The following is a 21,889-nucleotide window of genomic DNA, read 5'->3' as shown; positions in this document are numbered from 1 at the left end:
CGTTATTATTATTAAAATAATGAGCAATGTAAAATGAACCCTAAAAAAGTACATTTGTAGTGAAATTTACTGTTGTACTCTCAAGTCACTCTTTGTGGCTTTATATTTAATATCTTATCCCGTATATCAAATAAGTAGCAAATAATGATATATTGCCAGTAATTTCTGTTTAGATTTATTAAATATTTATTTGAGTCGATAAATTTACTATGTATCATATTATATTTATATAAACTTATCTTCATCAAATTCTATATATAATATCAAGCCAATTTTTGACGAGCGCTATACTATAGTAATTACGTATTCATAATTTTTACGTCAATTAGATTGAATAAAGTAATTTATGCAAATAAATCACAATTATATAAATGGGAGAATTCAATTTCAATAATATCTAATACAGAAAACTTACATAAAGATGGAAATATCTTTTGATAATTCATTCTGTCATTCTTTAAATTCTAGAAATACCTTAGGTAAACAGAAATTGATATCTACTAATTTGAATATTGTGAGATAAATAAAATAAGCTGCTAGGGATTGCAATATAGCAACTCAATTTTGCGATATGTAAATCCGGGTAGAAGTAATCAAGCCAGCATTCTAAGACTGTCCCACGTATTTTTTTACATAATTTTTTGTTAAAATCGATCTCGTTATTTAAATATAGTAAATTTTTACAGTCTATCCATATATAGTCCCATTCCGAATAGTACAATACCTTACATCTCTTCACTCACGCACTATCACGGAAGTTGCCAGCGTTTAGTCTTCTTTAATCTTCGCTAATAAGGCTTCTGTCCGCATGTCGTCCATGCAATAGCAGAAGCGCCTCTGGGCTTTCATGTAGGTGTATCCTGGATTCGTGTTTCCTACTTTCTAATATTTCCTTCATTATTTGGTCCGGTCTATTACTTTATTCCTAGCTGCCTGAAGACTCTTTATGGATTCTTCTTAGTTTTTACTCACTGTTAACAATGCTGTATTATCTGCAAATATTTTCCGCGAATTTTAGTATATCTCTAATGTAAAGCAGTACAATAAATTAGTAATTAATTATTTTAAAAATGTTTATTTATCTGCGTTGGTTTGTGATATCATATGTAAATATGATGTTTTAAAATAATATTAGACGTGATTAAGACATGCGTTGTATCACTACAGTGTTACAGATATAATAAAATTACAGTTTTTCATCATATTACACATATTTATGAAACTAATTATATATCTCATTAATATAACATAATATAAAGTATTGCTGTCAGAGGAAAGAGTACTGGCCATTATGAACAAGAGTTTTTTAAAAAACTTTCAGGTAAAGGAGACCTATGGAAGCTTATATAGTAAATAACATTTCCAATTGCACACATATCCTCTCTTTCGCTTCTGACATATTAAATTTGCAGGTTGATATATTTATGACCCTAGCTAACTTTGTCTGCATTCAAATAGTGGGCTTTTTTATCGTCTCGTATCATAGATCTATAAATTTTGTTATCGTAAAATCACGCAGCATCAAAATTTGGAACCTTTTGTGTAAACTAGTAATGTTTTATATGTAATACTGCATGTAAAATGATTTTTTATATTCCTAGAACCAAATTATATGAAGAAACATTCCTCAGGTATTTTGTGATATATTTGCATATTAATTCAGATAGTAACTGTAAGACTATATTATCTAAGAGTATATTAATGGGGTTAGTATTGTACATTATATTCAAGCTCACTGATTAATCTTAAGTGTATTTGCCGTTCCTCTTCTTTCAAAAACCTTTCTTTGGGCTATAAAGGATTAACAGCTTCATTAACTTCATTTTCACTCTATATCGAACTCGGTTATGATTTACCAACGTGGCAATTATAATTTCTTGTTTCTCGCTGATTGTCAGTGTTGTTAGCTTGCATCGCATATCGTTGTGAATGATTTAGTCAGGTCATGTTCTCCTTGGGATTGTTAATAACAAAAGAATAGAAACTTGTCTCGCACTAACTTTGTAAGGGGTAACATCGGATGTCTTCTGGAATGATCTCCTCGTGGGTCTGCTTACTAGTCGTTGAGCTTAATGCCGAGGACCGTGGATCGAAGTCCAAGCAAAGCTGTGGGTCCACTAAAAAATCCAAGAGATTGGCTTGACTAAAAATCTATACATATATACATATGATAATTGTGACTAATTTACTTATATAAAATCTTGAAATAAATTTACAAAGTATGATTTACCGAAAACAATCACTATTTATTTAAACTCTATTCTTGGAAAATATTACAGAAGTAAGTACAGTAAAGTACAGAGATTTTGGCGTTTTTACGTACTAACGTATATGTTTATTTGCCGTACAAAAAGCAAAATAATTGCAAAAGTCCAAATTATCTGGATTAAGTATTTGCTATGTGTGACGATACATATATATATATATATATATATATATATATATATATATATATATATATATATATATATATATTTATATAAATAAGTTGTTCTTAGAGATGCCAGTGGTTCACGAAACATCATAATAATAATAAAAGTAAAATATTACTTAGTTACTTATATTATAATTATGCTTACAATTACAATACAAAGCAACACTATAAAATACCCGAAGTATCTTCGATCATACGGATCGATCTTATTTTACAAATGTGACTAATAACTAGCCGTGAATATAAACTTATCGTGAATATTTCCATAAATAATTAATTGTGAATTAGTCGTGAATGCTTGCGAACTATTTAGACCTGAGATGAGATAAAGTTTATGGAGGCAAGGCAAATATCTCATTCCACACTTAGCATCTCCATTAAGAGTATTTTGTTATATTGTGAGTAGGTCTCTGAGCTATCTGCTTTAGATTATTCCTATTATAATGTTTTCGTTATATAATACGTAATTGTTTTGGAATAAAATATTACAAATATTATGCTAATAATATGAATATAAGAGAGAGATAATAAAAATCAATATATATATATATATATATATATATATATATATATATATGAGAGGTTTTTATTTAATATTTTTTTTTTAATTTCATTAGTCAGTGAAATGTGACATAACATGCTGCACCTGCATGGTAAATTTTATCAAAGAACCAATTCAAATGTCTTCTTTCAAAGAAATTCTCATTAAACTAACAAAAACACAAACCTTTTGTGGCAGTTAAACTATTGGTATGTAACGTAATACATAATGGGGTATCTGTAAACCTGCACTGAATTTAACAGTTGGCAAAAATCGGTTTCATTCTAGTAACAACGTTATAATGTGGTGATTGTTTGATATAGAATTTCTTAGGTATCACATCAAGAAAAATACAGTTTTTGATTTGATTAACTACAGAATTTGATAATAGTAGCCTAAATTTTAGTAAAAATATAAATTTCCGAACACACACATAAATATTTGAAAACCAACAAAAACATTAGATCTTTTGTGGCAGTGAAACTATTGATGGCAGTGATACCGACACTTTCTGTGGGAACATTGTTGTTTTTACTATTTTTTTTATTATTTACTAGTTTTTTAAATTACTAATGAACCTAATTTAGTTTAATTAGGGAAATTTGCTATTTTTATGAATTATAACACATTAAAATGGCATCGATTTGTTATTGACCGATTATTTTATAAGACATTCATTTGTTTTGTTGGCGAGATAAGAAAAAAGTGACTAGCTGACGCGCCAACTAATAATTACAGACCGACTTTAATGTGTCAGCGCGGCGAAGAGCGACAAGACAAGTTTGTATTGTCTTTCTAAACTGAAATTTGCAACAAAAGACAGTCCCTCCGGTGTACCTTCATCCCCCTCAATAATGGATGTCGGTGTGGCCTAATTTATGACCTGGCCTTAGATTATCGAACTTTGATGGCCAACGGTGACCGTTTGATCTAAAGGGTGTCGAGTTTAGATCACACCTAGTCCTTTCATTAGCATTGTTACTCGAGTGTGTTATTTATTTTCTGCGGATTTGGCTTAGTTCAGCATAGGTTCGCTCTTTTATTAGTTTGAAAAAGGATCCGTTCTGAATGTTAATAAGTGGAGAGGTCATCTTGAAATAAACACTGTTTTATTGTCGGGTCCAGTTACGTTTTCATTAGGTGTAATAATACGGATTACGGCGGAATTATATTGGGATGAGATTTGATATTATTAGAAAACATGTGTAGAACTAGGTGTAATAAAAAGTTACTTAATTATTTAAGTGTAGATTACTTTCTTAATTTACGATCGACGTATATTACATATATACAGAATTAGACGATCCAAGTATAGTTCCAATATTTGTCAGGCCATTGGTCATCGATATTAAGAAGTGGTAGTTGAAAGGAGTAATGTATGGCCAATACAGCAGATTGGGTAATACGTGGTGCTGACGATGGTTGTGAGTAGACCAAGCATCGTACTCATTTGATCCATTAGTTTTTCTAATCTAGAGATGTTGCTGCTAGTTTCAGTAGGTTGTGATGTGGTTTCTCATTTTTGTGGTGAACTATTTTCAACCATTTGGGCTTAAGTTATGTCTGGTTCACTTGGTCTGGTGGATAGACTTGTAGTTGTGGATTGTTTTTGTTGCTGTTGATACCTTTTTTCTCTTAAGACAGGATAGAGTTTCTGCGGTAGTTGTTTGTGAACTGCTCAACCCGTAGATCGCTGGATGATTTCCGTTACAGTTAGCAAATTTCACTTTATCATCGCGAACTTTGCGAGTACAATCTCTTCTTTTGTGTTCCCCTGCACATTTTACGCATCTAAATGATTTGCGACCATAAGTTTTTGTGTGGCCGTGCGCTTGACCCCTCCTGCATTGTATAATTCTTTTTCTATGGGGTGGTTCGCATTTAATAATAGTCCTCACGTGACCTCCTCACTAGCATGGGGCTTGTCAGGTTTGTGAGTCTGATTTAAAACTTCGTAGCATTAGATTATATATCTTTCAACAACATAACCTAAAAATATTATAGAATTTATATCAGCATTATATATTGTTCCTTTCTTTTTTTTTCGAACTTATGCCGACAATCTTTTGAAAAATCTGTATACGATATTAATCTGTAACTTAAGCAGTACTCTAGTATAGAAATCTGACAACATCGATTTTTTCTATATTTTCACATCTGAATCCTACAACATTCATTTAAAAGGATTTATAAAAATTTAGATTTAGAGACGCTTAAAATGATGCTTAAAGTTATACAAAACTGATCGAGATGACATTTGGTTTTATACATACTTCTATAGCGTAAGAAAAAAATTCAAATATTTTTTTTCTGTATAAATATTCTTCAAAAACAAAAAGGAGATTTTTTTAATAATTAAAATTAAACTTTCGTTCTAATTCTACTACTCTAAGATGTATATTTGGAAGACCTAGCCAAAGTAATTTATCATGAAAGGTATATTGAAACTGACATATTTGAGTCAATGAATATTAATAAGCATTTGAACATTCGATCGCATTTTTCGTCTATAAAAACTTGTATAAATATTAGTCAATATAATATATTACCCAATCTGTCGTATCGGCCATACACTACTCCTATCAACTATCTGATGATGGCTCATGGCCTGACAAAAATTGGGACTATATTTGGATCGCCTTCAAAGTCAATGGTTTCTATTCATTGCAAAATTATTATCTTGCTTAAAAACATTCAAAATTAGTGCTGTAGTAGGAACAATCGATAGTAACAAAACAGTCTAACTAGTCGATATTAAAAAAACCAGCCACTGAAAATAGTAATTATTTCAGTTAAATGCGCATATTGGTTATTATTCTAAATGTGATAATAGACGGAAATGTACGAATTTCCTTCCATACTAATTTTGAGAGAGGAAATAATTGTTTCTTTCGCTGTGCTGTACATATCACTTAATTTTATATAATTTTAAATTGGCAAGTGGTAGTATGAAAAAGGGAAAGGAATATGATCTCAATTACGTTTAATATTTGGAAAGTATCAATTACGAAATATAATAAAAGTAATTGGATTATCTCTATTTCTATGTGCTTACTTTTTTAACCATGCCATAAGTAATTGTATGCACATATTTATTTTCGAACTTTCCTTGAAAAAGACATATTTCCTGTAATTTATTATCTACAAAAAAACATTTTCAATCATCAAATCATTTTATATTTATTTTTATATTTTAAACAATTGTCTTAATTGTAAAGAGGAATAGAGTAAGACAATAATAACTTAATTTATTGTTTATAAGGGACTTTTTTATGGAAGAAAAAAGAAGCCTTCACATCAAAAAGACTTGAAAAATCATCGTGAGACGTAGGAAATCGAAAAAGTCAATCTAAAAAGGCCTAATTGTTGCCAAGATAACATAAATGCGGTCAAAATTATTTTACTATATATTAATCAAAATATTGTTCCTTTTACCTTAATACATTAATAAACAATCTTGAAAAATAGAGTTCGAAAATGATGCTATATTAATGTTCAATATATTTACAATCATGTTACAAACAAAATATAAAACCATATATATTTTATACAAATCTATGTAAATATAAATTTAGCACATTATTCTCAAGACTGCGGCTAGGGCGGCAAAAGAAGAACGTTAAAAATTAGTTCAATGAAACTAGTTGATATGAAAATAGTAACAAACTACTCGACCGAAACAAATGTGTGTTCTAGTTTTAAATATATCTGTAAACTTGAGTTGGAAACCATAATATGTACTTGAATGATAAACAATAGTCTTAGGAATAAGCATGAAGTTAATAAAACATGGTAACCGTATTAGAAACAATCGAAATGTGGTGTAAACTCGACGTCTAGATCAATTGGTCCGGCGCTGACCACCAAAGTTCGATAATCTACACCAGGTCGATAAATTAGGTCACTTCGGCATTCATTATAGAGACCGTTGGAAGTACACCAGAGGGACTGTCATTTGTTGTAAATTTCAAGTCAAGTTTGGAAAGAAAATCCAAACTGTTCGGGATTAAACTGCCCCCAATGAATAATTGAAGAGAGCTTAAAACGGCTGGTTTGTTATTTCCAAAATATAATATATAATTTAGATAATAAACCAAACTTTTTGCCGGAGGAGATATTTATTTTATAATCAGAAAATCCCGAATATACGTGTAGCATACTTGAAAAGAACTCGTAAAAACATAATATATTTTATTAACAATCATACTGTTTTTATATTAATGGTATTATTTAGTAAATTAGGAACATACGTATGTTCAAGAATAATATATTTTTAACAAATAAATTGAACCGTCTTCAAAAAATACATAAGGCACTCAAAGAATGAAAAAAATCAAACTTAGATTTTTAACACAAAAAAGTGTTTTAAAATAAAATACCTACGTAATAATCACTGCAATGAATTAACAAAAACCTTATTTCGCCACTCTACTACATTTATTTAATATTCTACTATATTAGCTTAATACCTACCTAAACCTATTTATCTATTTACAACATTATTTCTACTATATACAGTAGAATATAAAATAAATGTAGTAAAAGGTGAAATAAGGGTTTTCTTTATTTTTATTTAGTTATTACAGCGATTATTACGTACATACTTTGTTTTAGAACTTTTTTTTTGTTAAAACTTTAAATTTGTTTTTTTTTAGACTTCCTTTTTTTTAGTGTCGGTTCTTTTTTTTCGTTAAGGATATTTCATTTTTCTCTTTTTAGCGTCAGAGATATTTACTCAGTAAATTGCGCTCTCATTTTATTAAGCATATGCAGCTATTCAGATTCCCCATGGGGAATCGAACCCGCAACCTCCGCATGTGAGCTAAACGCTTTAACCACTACACCATAGAAATAGTGCCTGCAATTTTTCTACGCCTTTTCATAACAAACTGAATAGCTTTTACTATACTTTTACAATGAACTACTTCCGATTTTGCGTCACATCAGGTCAGCAATAACATTATACACACATATCTCATTATTTTAGATTAAAAAATATGTGAAAACTTCGTACGTCTTTGAAATTTAAGATTTTCCACTGACTAGGTTCCAATGGGACCACCTCGGAGGTGCACTCTTTCGAATAAAGAAAGAGATTTGGACTTGGAGAAAGAAATTGGTCCACAAAAGATGGGGAAATATATATATATATATATATATATATATATATATATATATATATATATATATATATATATATATATATATATATATATATATTGTATCAAATCCAAAAAAAAGCTTTTCTTAATTTACATTAGTTTTCCATTTTACTATTTGAGATATACTTATATATACTGAAAAATAATGAAAGTGCAACAAAACTTTCACCAATTAGATTTTATTTGGAGTTTACCTACTGTTTTACGTGGGCTTCAAGCCATGATCTAATGTTTTAAGGCTACCGACTAGTCTACAGACTAGAACTACAGTTAAAATAAAGCAAATCTCATGGAAATCGAGTGAACTATAATGAAATTATTGAAACTGATTTGCAAAATGTTTCAAAGAAGTCTCTCAAAAAAACATATCAACTTCCTTACTGACAGATTCAAATTTTCAGTAGTATTCTGACAATATCCCCCAAATACAAAATTTGAAATATTCCTGATATCATCCTATGTCTTCTGGATATATCTGTTATCCATCAAGTTAGTTTGGAACAATCTATTATAACAAAAGTATTAGAAGACAAGGAACAAAATCTGCTTAAATACGTCAAAAACTTGAAATTGCTATTATACCAGTATGTGGAAGAAACAACAGTGGAAAAATATTTTAAATAACTTGAGGTGGATTCAAAAGGGGAAAAATGATTACTATACTAATTGGCTGGCGATTTCCATAGTTAATGAATTGGCAACAAGTTTTCTGTGTGTAGTGATCTAGCTGTATAATTTCGTAATTTTAATAAAAAGCTATCGCTCAAGAAGCTTACTTAAATTAATGAAATTATCAGGCTTGGAGTATTAGTTGTACTAATTATCATTCAATGATACTATTAACGATAATATTAAAATGATAATATTAACTGAGAAATAAATATATTTGAAAGAAAGAAATATATATGTTAAATTATTAGCCAAATGGGCCAAATCTCAATGAAGTACGTAGGCTAAGGGTTTACTATCCAATTTGATTAATAGACACAATTTTCGATTTTTTTTTGACTGGCTGTATATGCATTCTAACATAGCGTATATATATACAGCATAAACGAAATGTTTATTGGTAACATGCCGAAGAACGTATCTAAGTACGACATATAATTCGAACGACAAAAGAATTGCAATAAATATATTCCGAAATAAATAAGACTGGACAACTTTCGTGTAAGAAGAATATATTTCGTGGTTATATTACGTTTGAAAGACCCAGCTGAAATAAATGTTTCAGATAAAATAAACGCCATTCTTTAGATTAGAAATTGTAATATATTAGAGCTTGTATTTGTTCTTTATATTCCTTAATATATATATTTTTTTACTAAATGTAATTCTTTTGTATGAAAATATATTTGTTTTTTATTCATAAAACACAAAATAAATTTAATCGGATTTTAGACTCTTACCTAGAACATTCACAAATTTTAAACAATCACAAACATAAATTTACGACCATGTCCCATCACCATTTCACCGACCATTACCCCTATATATGTGCATTGTTATGTGTCGGTAAACTATATAAGAATAAAATACCAGAGAAGTTTAATTTAATCCTAAAGATAGAATTAACTTGTACCTTGGATCGTGAATGGATACAATATCGTGGTATTTATTTTAACAAACTATAAATAAGCTCAACTGAAATATGCTTACACTATATATTTTTTTAAATAGAGGACATAGGTAAGGACAGGGTAATTAGATAAATGTGGTAGGGTTCGAGGAAACATCATTTACTTTATTTCCTACAAAAGCCGGATTTCTGTATGAAAGTTCTCAGAAGAATCATACAGTTCGCCAAACAGTCAAAAATATTTGCTCTTTGTTTGAAATATATGGTGATGTTCTGCATCAGACATCTTTTCTGACCAGCACAATCACTAGACTTCAACATAATTTAACCATTTGAAGAATTTTAGAACTAAGCCTGAATAGACAACGTTATTGAAGCAATTGGGACGATATTTCAACATAGCCGGTTTGGTTGGCGAAGTGGTAAAAGCGACATGACGGTCCACCTACAAGTCGCGGGTTCAAAATAGTTGCTGGGGCATGGTGGTAAGTTTATGTTTATGATTCAATGGTCCAAACATGTGGTAGTCACAGGATGATAAATTCGCCCTATATGGGAATTTCCCAGTACCTCCCACCCTAATTCCTATACTGTATCGAGCATGAGAGGTGCGGTATGAGGGCCTATCCTGGAGAAGAATCGCACTTCGTGCTGGCATGCTCCTCCGTTTCGACCGATAAGCGGATTTGACGTGTGTTTTCAGAAGGTTAGAGTAGCATGCAGCATTAATGGTACGTTGGGTGCGCAGAAAATCGACGGTCCCAGAACACCGTACACAGAACCTTACCCGCGGACCTGGTTGTCTTCGCTTTGACTGGCACCCCTTCTTCCTTTTCCCACCACTCTTTTGACGACATCTTGCCTTCGGGAGTATAGTAATGTTATATGTAGCCATATCTAGTCTGTAGTGAAGATTCGCGTTAAAAAAAAAACCATCCCCTCCACCTCGTATCGCGTCAGCAAGCAGAGACACACACACAAAACAGCGTAAATTTTTGCTCGAATTTCTACAATTTAGGAATCCATTTAAGGTGTTCGTGGAGGATAGACTGTACACTACCAATACTTTTCAAACAATCAACATTTCTCAACATTCGAAATTTCTCAAACATTTATCCTACTGTCCTCCTAAATACATTGTTCTACGAGGCGAATGTTGTCTGGTGTGACGCTGGTTAACGGTCGACGATCGTGCGGCTCCTTCTCGATGGTTTCGCGGTCATATTTGAATGCCTTGATCCATTTAAATACGGCAGCCCTACTCAGGTACTCACTACCAAACTGATTACGCAAACGCAGAAAAATTTCCGTCTTTTTAACAGCTTTTCACACTAAAGAACGAATGACAATATGTTGCCCTACGGCGGTCGGCACTTGACATTCACTCATGGTCGTATCACGCGCATGAAATATGTGCTCTCAACGAAATCCATGTCACACTGTTCGTAAGGGACCCTGCTATCATATACTCAAGCCACGACTTTCAAAACATTCATACATGCGTCATCTACAGCGTTTGTTTCCATCATATTTAAACCACCCTTGTATTTGTGATTATGCTAGGCAAGAGTCTAAAATGTGATAAAGGAAAATTCTCCCAGTCACGTCAGTAACCAGGCTGGGTAAGACCGAATCTCTTTTCGGATTATCTCTAAGTTGGTTACTCGGCAGTCGGTAGGCTTAAGAATTAAATAATAGGTTAATTTATAGGATAGGTTAAATAATAGAATTTCAAAATATATAAAAAACATAGAAAACTATTCAAGCTCGCTGAGAATCTATTCCTATTTTAAAAACAAATGGTGCCTCAACACTTTATAAATAATTTTTATGTGTATATAAGGTATTGATATTATTTTGTCCATATATATAAATCATAACAATTTAAATAAATATAAATCACTACTAACTTTACTTTATAGCTGATAAAATACGGTATGAAAAATGGCTCTTGTCCTGGATACAATAATGTCTGAAGTACAACAATTTTCGGATAAATGGTTAAATTTATAAAATAATAAAAATTAATTCATAGTCAATACAGGGAAGAGCAATATTACAACTTCGTTATTCACAATAATTATAGTACGTTAGAATATAATTAAAATTAATATCAACCGGGGGTATAGATTGAAACACTCTCCCAGTTCTGAGCCGGTATTGTCTCCACGTTTTCTAATTATACACCTAATTAACAAATCAACTGCTGATACAATTACAACAGTTTGAATGGGAACGAATCGAATAGCGATCCAGTAGGTACAAATGACTACCTACGTTAATTAAGAGAAATAACCGCAAGTCACAGTAACAATTTGTAAATAGAAATAGGCGTATTAATCCACCGTCATATCTACTTTATGGGAGAATTTTAATTATTGTTTTGTAACTGGACGAACCGTCGCGCCGGTCCCTGTTAGAGCGGCCGGTCGGAACAATTCAATGAAAGTTATGTGTTTTCTGCTGGGTGTAATTAACGAACGGATCGGTGACATATAGCGTGAATTGTTAATGTGTCTCATGGCAAAAATATAATTGGCGTTATGGAAACGTACACGGTTGGATCAATTTTTCAATTTAACTGTAAGGATTGTGAATTCAATTCCAGGGTTATTTTGTAAATTCACGGTTTGATCGATCAAGCTTAGATATAAGCTCGAGGAAAAAGTAATTTCGGTTTTTTTACCACATGACTTGCATATGCTATGGTGATGAATAAATATTCATCTTAAAATGGAAATTGTTAGAAAAAATCGGTACAATATACATTGATCCAAATCATATTCTCTCTTCCTATATTTCGGGCAGCATGAATATCGTCATGTGTCGAAAGAGCGATGTTGGTTTGACAACGACGCAATCATCAATCTAATTTGGCACTTGTAGATAGTTATAGAGTTAGGTTAGATGTGTGGACAGTTCCCCTGAGCTAACCGGTAGTCGGTTCAATAAAACAGTGAACTGACGTCATCTAAATTGATGACGTCAAAACGACGCAATATTGTAGAATTAGCTCTCAGTTTTAGTTTCTTTTGGGTCTGACGTAACAAAATTCTAATCTATATAAAATAGTGACAACAAATAAGTCATCAAATACTAATTATTTTAACTGATAATGATATATCTAATTAGTTCTTGTTTCTTTCGGTACAGTGTTTCCTTGTAAAGTCCTTTTAATATCACTGTATTTCTCCTTACATTGTTATATTGCTACGCGTAGACATTTTTATTGATAAAATTAGATTTAATCACTTCATTCTCCCTAATGCATTTGCTATATATGCAAAACAGTTAGTATTCTTTCTCTCACATTTTAACCAAATGCTCATGTATATTCTGAACAATTACACACGTATCTATACATATAAATCATTCACACTCTACAATGCAATTTCCTACAGTAAACTATATTAATTATATACTCACCTAGTTGTCTCCACCCTCATCCCCTATCTTGGTTATTGTCAGCATTGAATCATAATCCTATATTCAGAAAGTTCCATAGTGAGCAACTAAACTTTTAATTTCCAATCTATCTAACATTTGTTCACGATTTCATCCTTTGTCAATTTCTTCTTCAATTTGACTCACCGAGTTTATTCAAACTTATTAAACAATAAAGAAAAGCATGTGAATATGTAGAATAAGAAAGTAGAATGGCTAAGGCATACGATGAGAAGAGAATAGAATTAAAATTAATTTCTAATGAATATTATATTATGTATATCAATAAATAATATCTGTAATGATGTAAAATTGCTAAATTCCTATTTCTAGTATATAGAGCTATATGACATGTACAAGCAAACAATTATTCATTTACGAATATACCTCTAACTTGTCTAGGATAGTTCATATTTGGAATCGTGATGAATAAAATCAATATTCCATACTTCGAAAGCGGTCGTCACTCGGTCACATACGTCCATTTCATATATGATACCATGTTAATTTACCATTATTATGTATCTGCTAAAAGTAAACGTGAAACAACAAAGTTCGGAACTGAGGTAATGCGATGCGAACGCGGAATAAAAAATGTATAACCGACAACCCACTCAAAATACATAAAAAATTAACGCACTAAAATGTGTTTAACTTCTGGACGGTACGAATCAATGGAAAAAAAGTATTTAAAAAATACCGAGAGCCTAAATACATAGGAAGAAACCAATTTTATTTTGTAAAGTTGTAAACAGGAAAAACACCGGTAAAATGGAGAAAAACTATTCTATATATTATAATATTTTTGCGTATGTACAATGTAAATGTTTCTAAGATTAAGATTTTTTAAATATAAAATAACTATCCAAATCATTCTTTTTTGAAAATGTTTAATATATTGTTATTAATCATTGCCATATTACTTACAATTTGTCTCTATGATGGCTTAAAACTAAGCATTTATCAAACCCCTTTAGCATTTATTTAGTCTCTCAAATATAAAATAAAATCAAAAGTTAGTAGCACCTTAGTGTCTTTACCATTTAGTGTACTTCACTACATAACTACACAAGATCACGCGGTTTGGTTCTCTTAGACTCAGTCTGCCTCTTAATTCAGCAAGAGTTGCGGCACTTATAAGTACTGTTAAGTAATTGTAGCCTAAGCAATTGCTTCCCACAGATCATCCCATGAACTGAATTCATGGATACAGGCTCATGGATTCTAATATTTGTTCGTAAATATTATATTTTATGTCACATAACGAATGCATTATCTTTATTTTGAGCAATAAAATCGAATGTAGAGCCATCAAAAGTGAATCTGAAGATGAAAGCAAAAAGCGGTATTCTCATTTATCGAAAAAAAAACAAAGAACAATACTATCTGGTTATATTCAAATCCAACGAGTTAGTTATGCGCCAACCGCTAATTAACAGACATCTGCTATAGTAACAAGTGTTACTAATGTCCTTTGTGGGTGTGGGAAAGTGTACATAGAAAAACATGGGCATATAATCTAATCAGCTTTAACTAAACATTGGATATATATTGGTAAGAGACATTCATCACATGAGATCAACAGGCATCAAAAAACATTTTTCTTCAAAACATTCTTCGTGAAAGATTGAACCTTAAAACGCCTTTTATATATTAAACCTTTTAAATACTTAACAAGTTCCTTGTTTAAACCGGCGTGTAAGAACTCATATTGTAGTTATGAAGAATAATGAAAATAAGGGAGATTAAAATATATTGATTCATGTACGTTTATTTTTTAGGTTTTAACATCCAAAAGAATAGTTATATCCATTGCATTTCAAATTGTTAAAAATGTACTATCTACTTGCAAATATATATGTGGACTCTTGAAAGGTTATGATTTTGAAGCAAAATACAGACAACTGAAGCTCTACCACGCTAAGACGTCAAGAAAATAGTATTTGAGCATCATATGCTGAGAAAACTGAGGAAAAACTAAGTATGTACTAATTACCACATTGTATCACAAAGTTCTTCCAGAGATAGGTTTTAACACTTGAAAGAATACGATTTTCTTGTAAAATGTAAAAAAATTTAACTCAGACATGTTAGCGATCTTGCTCTACATACATATAACCTCAACCTAAAACAACCTCAAACATGTTAATGACGTTGCATAACCTATATATTAATTCAACCTAAGAAGAACAAATAATTAGGTACCATAGTGCCAGTAATTATAAAAAGTGTGAAAAAACATTTACTGTGTAACAGGCTGACGGAGATTTTCTAATAGGATATACAAGCGAATCTGGACAAGGCCGAACATAGAAATGAATATAATTCGACAATTCTAACAATATTTTTAAAGCTGAAGCCCGTGTATTTCACGCTTTTTAAATGGCAAACATAGAATCCAGTACGAAACTAGTTCAATTACCATTAACTTGCCGTAGCGTAATTAATCATTAGACAGAATTAAATTGCAACCAGATTGGATTATCTTTCTAAACAGAAATTTCCAGCGAAAGATCGTCCCATCGGTATACTTCCATCCGCCCCAATAATGGATGTCGGTGTGGCCTAATTTATTGCCTGGTGTAGATTATCGAACGCCGGTGGTCAATGGTGGACCATTTGATCTAAAGAGTGTCGAGTTCGCATCACATCTAGCCTTTTCATTAACCGCTATGGCCTTTTATTAATTTTACCACGCTCTGAGTTGATATATATTGATAATATTCGATGTTTCACATATTAAATTGATGAGTAAGTTCGCAAAAATTAACTTGCCAATAGGAAACTAATATAAAAAAATTAAATTACGAGTATTACAGTGATTTCAGTATGATCTCCTTCAGCTTCAACAAAGTTATTTCAACGATCTTTCGATTTATCAATCCTATTAGTGTAACGGCTTTTCAATATATTTGCGAAACGGCATCGATTGATCGATCGAGTGTGAGAAAAGTAAAAATTTCAATCTAACTAAAAACGTAGACGTTAAAACAAGTCATATTCTAATTCAGTAAATGATGCTTTCTATGGCTGTTCTGGCAGGTGTATTATCAATTGATTCTAAAGCGTCTTATTTTGTTAGCTCGTTTTTAATCTACGTATACAATACAATACAATATTGTTTTGTTTCTTTATTCTACTGACGCCAAGCTTCAAAGTTATACATATATTTTGCAAAGGTAACACCGTCATAGATTTATACCTCTTTAAAAATATCAAGTTTCGTGCCTGAAAACATGTCCTTGCATTACGCATTACTTTTCGTATTTAACCAGAAGGAATAAATGCCGAAGAAGAAGCCGCTGAAAGTCATCATTTGCTGGTAGAAAGTTACTGTGAGCTAGACTCTTTTTAAAAACATATGAGTGGTTTCAATATTTCAAAAGAGGTGATTTCTATGTGCAGGACAAATAACTTTGTGGTAGACTGAAAAAGTTTGAAGATATAAAACTGCAAGAGTGCTTGTATGAAGATCGAACCCCAACTCAAAGGCAATTGGCAGAAACGTTAAATATGCAAAAAATGAGAAGATAGTTACCACATCAACCGAAAGACTGGCAAATTAAAAATCGAAAAATCTGAATGAAACGCTGCTTCCAATATATAGTCAAATGTAATTTTTGCATCGAGCAGCGACGGGTGTTGGTAAGTGGAGTTATTTTGAAAACCCTAAGAGCAAAAAATCATGGTCATCAGCTGGTGAAGTGCTCACCAAAAAAATAACTACTGTGGCAACATACGCAGACGACACAGCAATCTTAGCATCCCATGAAGATCCAGCCACAGCATCAATACACCTTCAAACCCACCTGGAGCAAATACAATTATGGTTCAAGACATGGCGCATTAAAGCCAATGAAGAAAATCCACTTATGTAACGTTTACCTTGCGTAGAAGAACATGTCCAACAGTGAATATCAATCATCGTCAACTCCCCCAAGCAGAGCATGTTAAATATCTTGGTATGCACTTAGATCGACGCCTAACCTGGAAGAAACACATGTATTCGCTCATCGGGCGCAAATTCAAGTTATTATTAGATAACAAGGTATTGCTGTATGAGTATATACTCAAGCCTATTTGGTCATATGGAATCCAACTATGGGGTACCGCCAGCCAATCTAACATATTGCGTGTCATTGTTGATGCTCTGTACTATATTTCAAATAAAATGATACAACGCGATATTCCTCTTGAACCTATAGCGAGTGTAATTCAAAGTGTTTATGTGAAGTACTTCGAAAGAGTGTTAGTGCATCCCAACATTCTCGTTAACCAGCTAAATATGCGATGTGATAGTGAAGTGCGTAGACTAAAATATTTAACACTAACTGATCCGATTACTGCACATATATAAGGTTTAGAATAAGCTTTAGAATAAGACTAATTAATTAAGATAATATTTTAAACAGGAGATCGCTTAATGAAGTGATTTCTTACATGCCTATAGGGCAGACTGTGGAATCACAAAGAGTAACAAGTAGTGGGACTAGACTGGCGTGGTGTATCACGAATTATTGGAACCTGGTGGAACAGTTAATAGAGATCGTTCTCGACAACAAATAGTTACTTTGAACCCTGCATTGATCGAAAAAATCAGAATATTAACGAAGATTTTTCATTTGCCTGTCATTCAATAGACGTGGCACACATCTTCTCAACTTCGAATTTTTCCCACTGCCCATAATCAGTCGCTAATCGTTTCTTGGGTTACAGTTAATACTTTTACCTATTCTTTCTGAGTTTGAGTTGGGTCTTCATCTCATAGCCCTTCCAGTTTCGCATCTTCAAACTTTTTCGGTCCACCAGAACGTTCTTTGTATTGCATTATTGCAGTTTGAAATCACTACGGTTGAATTTTCGAAACCACACCTTACATGTTCTTAAGATTAGAGCCAGCAAACGATGACTTCCAAAAGCTTTTTTCTTTTGATTACGTAAAAAAATAATGCATACCACAAATGCACGTTTTCAGGGACGAAACTTGATATTTTCAAAAAGGTATAATTATATAACGGCATCGCTTTCGTAAAATATAATATGAACATCATTGCAGCTTTATTTCAGTAGAATTAAATGCAATATCTGTCTCAAATAACAACATTGCATACTTAACTAACCTAAAAACAACTGTTACCAAAATCGGTAATGACTTACATCCGGTACATCTGGTATCTAATGGGTACTACTCTGAAAGACATAATATTGAGATTGATCAATAAATAAAATTCTTACCTAGAAATAAAAACTTCCCTTATTTTTCGAATATAACTCGTACAATTTTGTTCTGGTTGATAAAAACATTAACTACCATATCAGCGTATACATTTAAATCAGAGAAGCAGAAGATGTTTGAGTGTCAAGAAGGGAATCCTATTAAAATAACACTTATAAAATATCCTCCTTACTTACCAGATTTGGTAATGTGTAATGTAATTATTACAAACTAGCGACCCGCCCCGGCTTCGCACGGGTGCAATGCTGATACTAAATTAAATACACTACAGAAAAAATATGAACGTTGTATATAAAAACATAGCGGCCCGCTCCGACTTTGCACGGGCATAAAATATATATGCCTATGTCACTCAATGAAAACATGATTAAAATCGATCCAGTATTTTTGGTTCATTCATTACTGCCCTTGGCCTGCATGCATTAAATTTGGAGTAAAACAATTCCTCTTCCCCTATACTTACTATGAAGATTTCCTGCTATCTTTGGAATATCTAAATTCATACAATTTTTATTACATTATACATTTTTAAACGCATATTTTATATTTATCTAAAATAATCTCCGAAAATATTTGTTTAATTTACATGCTGTAAGGAACCATATTGATCTATATTAATTGCACACTGTATTTAAGGTACTTAATTCGATAAGGATTAATGCCGTATTGCTTAAAATAGCTTCGTAAATAAGCCATTTTCTCACGTAAAAAGTAAACAATAAAAATGGTTAATGTGGGTTATCCCTAAAAATCCCCCCCGCGGACTTTTTTGTAGACCTTTTTATGGTGTACAATACTGTAGTACATTAATTTGATCTAACTCGTAGGGTTAGGCAGCGTTTTTGCTAATTGCTAAATAAGCCTAAAAAAATAGGTTAATTTACGACATCACGTTAGAAACCTCTAAAATTAGCAATGTTGCCTTAGTATATTATGCATGTATTATACATATAAACCTTCCTCTTGAATCACTCTATCTATTGAAAAAAACCGCATCAAAATCCGTTGCGTAGTTTTAAAGATTTAAGCGCACATAGGGATATAGGGACAGAAAAGGCGACTTTGTTTTATACTATGTAGTGATTAATAAGCGAAAGTCTTACACGTCATTTTAACCATTATCATCGAAATAATCAACATTTTGACAAAAAATCAGAAACGTTAATATTAATATATGTATTTAAGTAATTAATTGAGAGCTACGGCTGGCGCAGCGGTCCCCTTACTGTTGCGAGAGTTACGGGTTCGAATCCTGCTGGAGCGTGAACGTACTTTATGTTTGTGATTGTAATAGTAAATGTCGTTATAGGCAACAGTGGAAAATCGGACAAGAAATAACCATCCCATCAAGACAGTAACCCGGCTGGGTAAGACCGGATGACTTCTGGTATGGTCTCTAAGTTGATCACTGGCCCGTTGGTAGGCTTATTAACGAGGACCGTGGTTCGTCCAGATAAACCCTCGTCGAAAAAAAAAGATACTTTAACATATATAAAAAGCTAAAATATTTATTGATATAATTAACTGAAAGCTCGAAAACCGTTTAAATTGAAATGTTAAATGTAGGAGAATCAAATTAGTAGACCGTGGGAGAGTTTAACCAAAAAAAAAAAGAAGCCGACCGGATATTTTCACAACTGGCTCCCCCTAAATCAACATTATGTTATAATTATTATTACCACATGTATAACTTCGGCCGACTGGTTGCGTAAAACATTCTTAACAAAACCGAATCGCTTCGCCGCGAGTCTGAGAATCCGGCACCTGCACAGCCCGAATTCGCTTAATATTTCGCGGCAAGATGGCGTTTTCTAATTTTTCGCTGCAAATTCGTTATTGCTAACGGATCTCCGGCTCGCCTCGTCTTCCTTCCCTACTTCCTCCCGCTTACCGTCGCGCCGCTCGCACTATGAACGTTCCTCGTGCTTCCTCCCGTTCTGAATATGAAAGGCTGGGGTTAAAATTTGAAAAATATCGTTCATTAAGTATGATTATTAATTTCCGTAATTGGATTAAGCGGCGATGTAAAGTATTTCTGCTTTTTGCTAGGCTACGTCGGCATCCTAAATACCCAACATTCGAATAAATACGTAGAACATACCGAACGTCAAAGCTATTAAACGAACAAAGGAAAATAATAGAACTTATTATCGGAAATGTTAGCTTTTATTTAAAGTAACTAGGGAACGAATCCTTTGTTGGCAAAGGTGGGTATTAGCTTCGTCAAATTGTCATTAATTAATTAACAGAGCTAACAATATATTTAAATTAGCACTAATAAGCTATTTATATTTAACCTAATTTACTACGGTTTTAAAATTACACAGTACCTGTTCTACGATAGACACTTTTGGCTTAATATTTATATTACAGTTTTGTAATTATATTTATATATTACAGTAATATGCACTAAAATATAATAACAATAATAATTATGATATATAATAATAATAACACTAATAATGTTCTCTGAACTAGATCAAAAACAAAATCAAATCATTGCCTAGGAGAACCTCAACTCTGTCCATATTTTTAGCAATAATCCATGATAACGTTATCCATAGTTTCTACCTTCAGCTTTCAAGGCCTGTTGGCCAAGTAAAAGCTTATTTTATACTGAGCCGAATATCTACCCAATAACTTGTACGTTCTTTTGTCAGTTCAGATATTCACCTTTTTTTTTAACATGCGACTTTGTCTGAGTTTAACGGCAATTGATTTTCCAAGCTATTTGACTGTATTTTCACACGGAACTATTTATTGATTTATTTATACTGGATTGTAATAGATTCTTTAGTTGGTGCATTCAATATACACTAATTAATGTTGATTCCTTGTATGTATCTTTTTTCCAACATATTTCAGTAATAGCTCTTTCCCACTTTTCGATTGATTTAGTTTTGTTATCTCCGATGACTTAGTCTCCAAGTCCCGAGAGTTCAGCAGATATAGGACTGGAACCAATAAACGCCTGCTTGTATTTTCGTCAAGTTACATTAGGCGTCTTCCTGATTAACTCTTAAAATATTGATGAAAGAGAAGCATTTTAATTTGATACTTGAAGCTCTCATGCCAAAGTTTATCGAAAGCTTCAAAAACATCTAAAAATATTGTACATTTTATTTTCTTTTAGTGATTTTTTTATGGCATTGGGGATTCCGTGAACCTGAAAGATCCTAGAATTTTATTTCTTGAAAACTAATTGATAATCCGGACAACTTTCGTCAAATTGTCCCATTAACTTTAGCTTAATTTACTTAACTTCATTAATAAAATATTAGCTTAATGAATTGCCAAAACAGAATATCATATATTTCAACACTTATGTTAATACTGTCTTTGATGTATATACATTTTGATGTATATATACATCACTAGATATCAACCAGATAAATGATAACTCGTAATATGTAGTAATTTCTAAACTACGTATAGAAATGTACACAAATTATATGTAACAAACTCTATAACAAATTAACAACATATTTTCCTG

At 32.1% G+C, this 21,889-nt stretch overlaps 1 protein-coding gene across 1 annotated transcript in view; it reads left to right on the top strand.

The window, feature by feature from the left end:
* LOC143193385 (lachesin) overlaps positions 1-21,889 on the top strand; it is a 362,619-nt gene that overhangs the window by 270,774 nt on the left and 69,956 nt on the right. The window lies entirely within an intron of this gene.

Source organism: Rhynchophorus ferrugineus, unplaced genomic scaffold, assembly GCF_030347505.1.
Source record: "Rhynchophorus ferrugineus isolate W39M unplaced genomic scaffold, kcgeb_rfMv2 rfM3, whole genome shotgun sequence".
NCBI lineage: Eukaryota > Metazoa > Arthropoda > Insecta > Coleoptera > Curculionidae > Rhynchophorus > Rhynchophorus ferrugineus.
The sequence above is the reverse complement of the archived record's forward strand: the minus strand, read 5'-3'. Positions and strand labels throughout refer to the sequence as shown.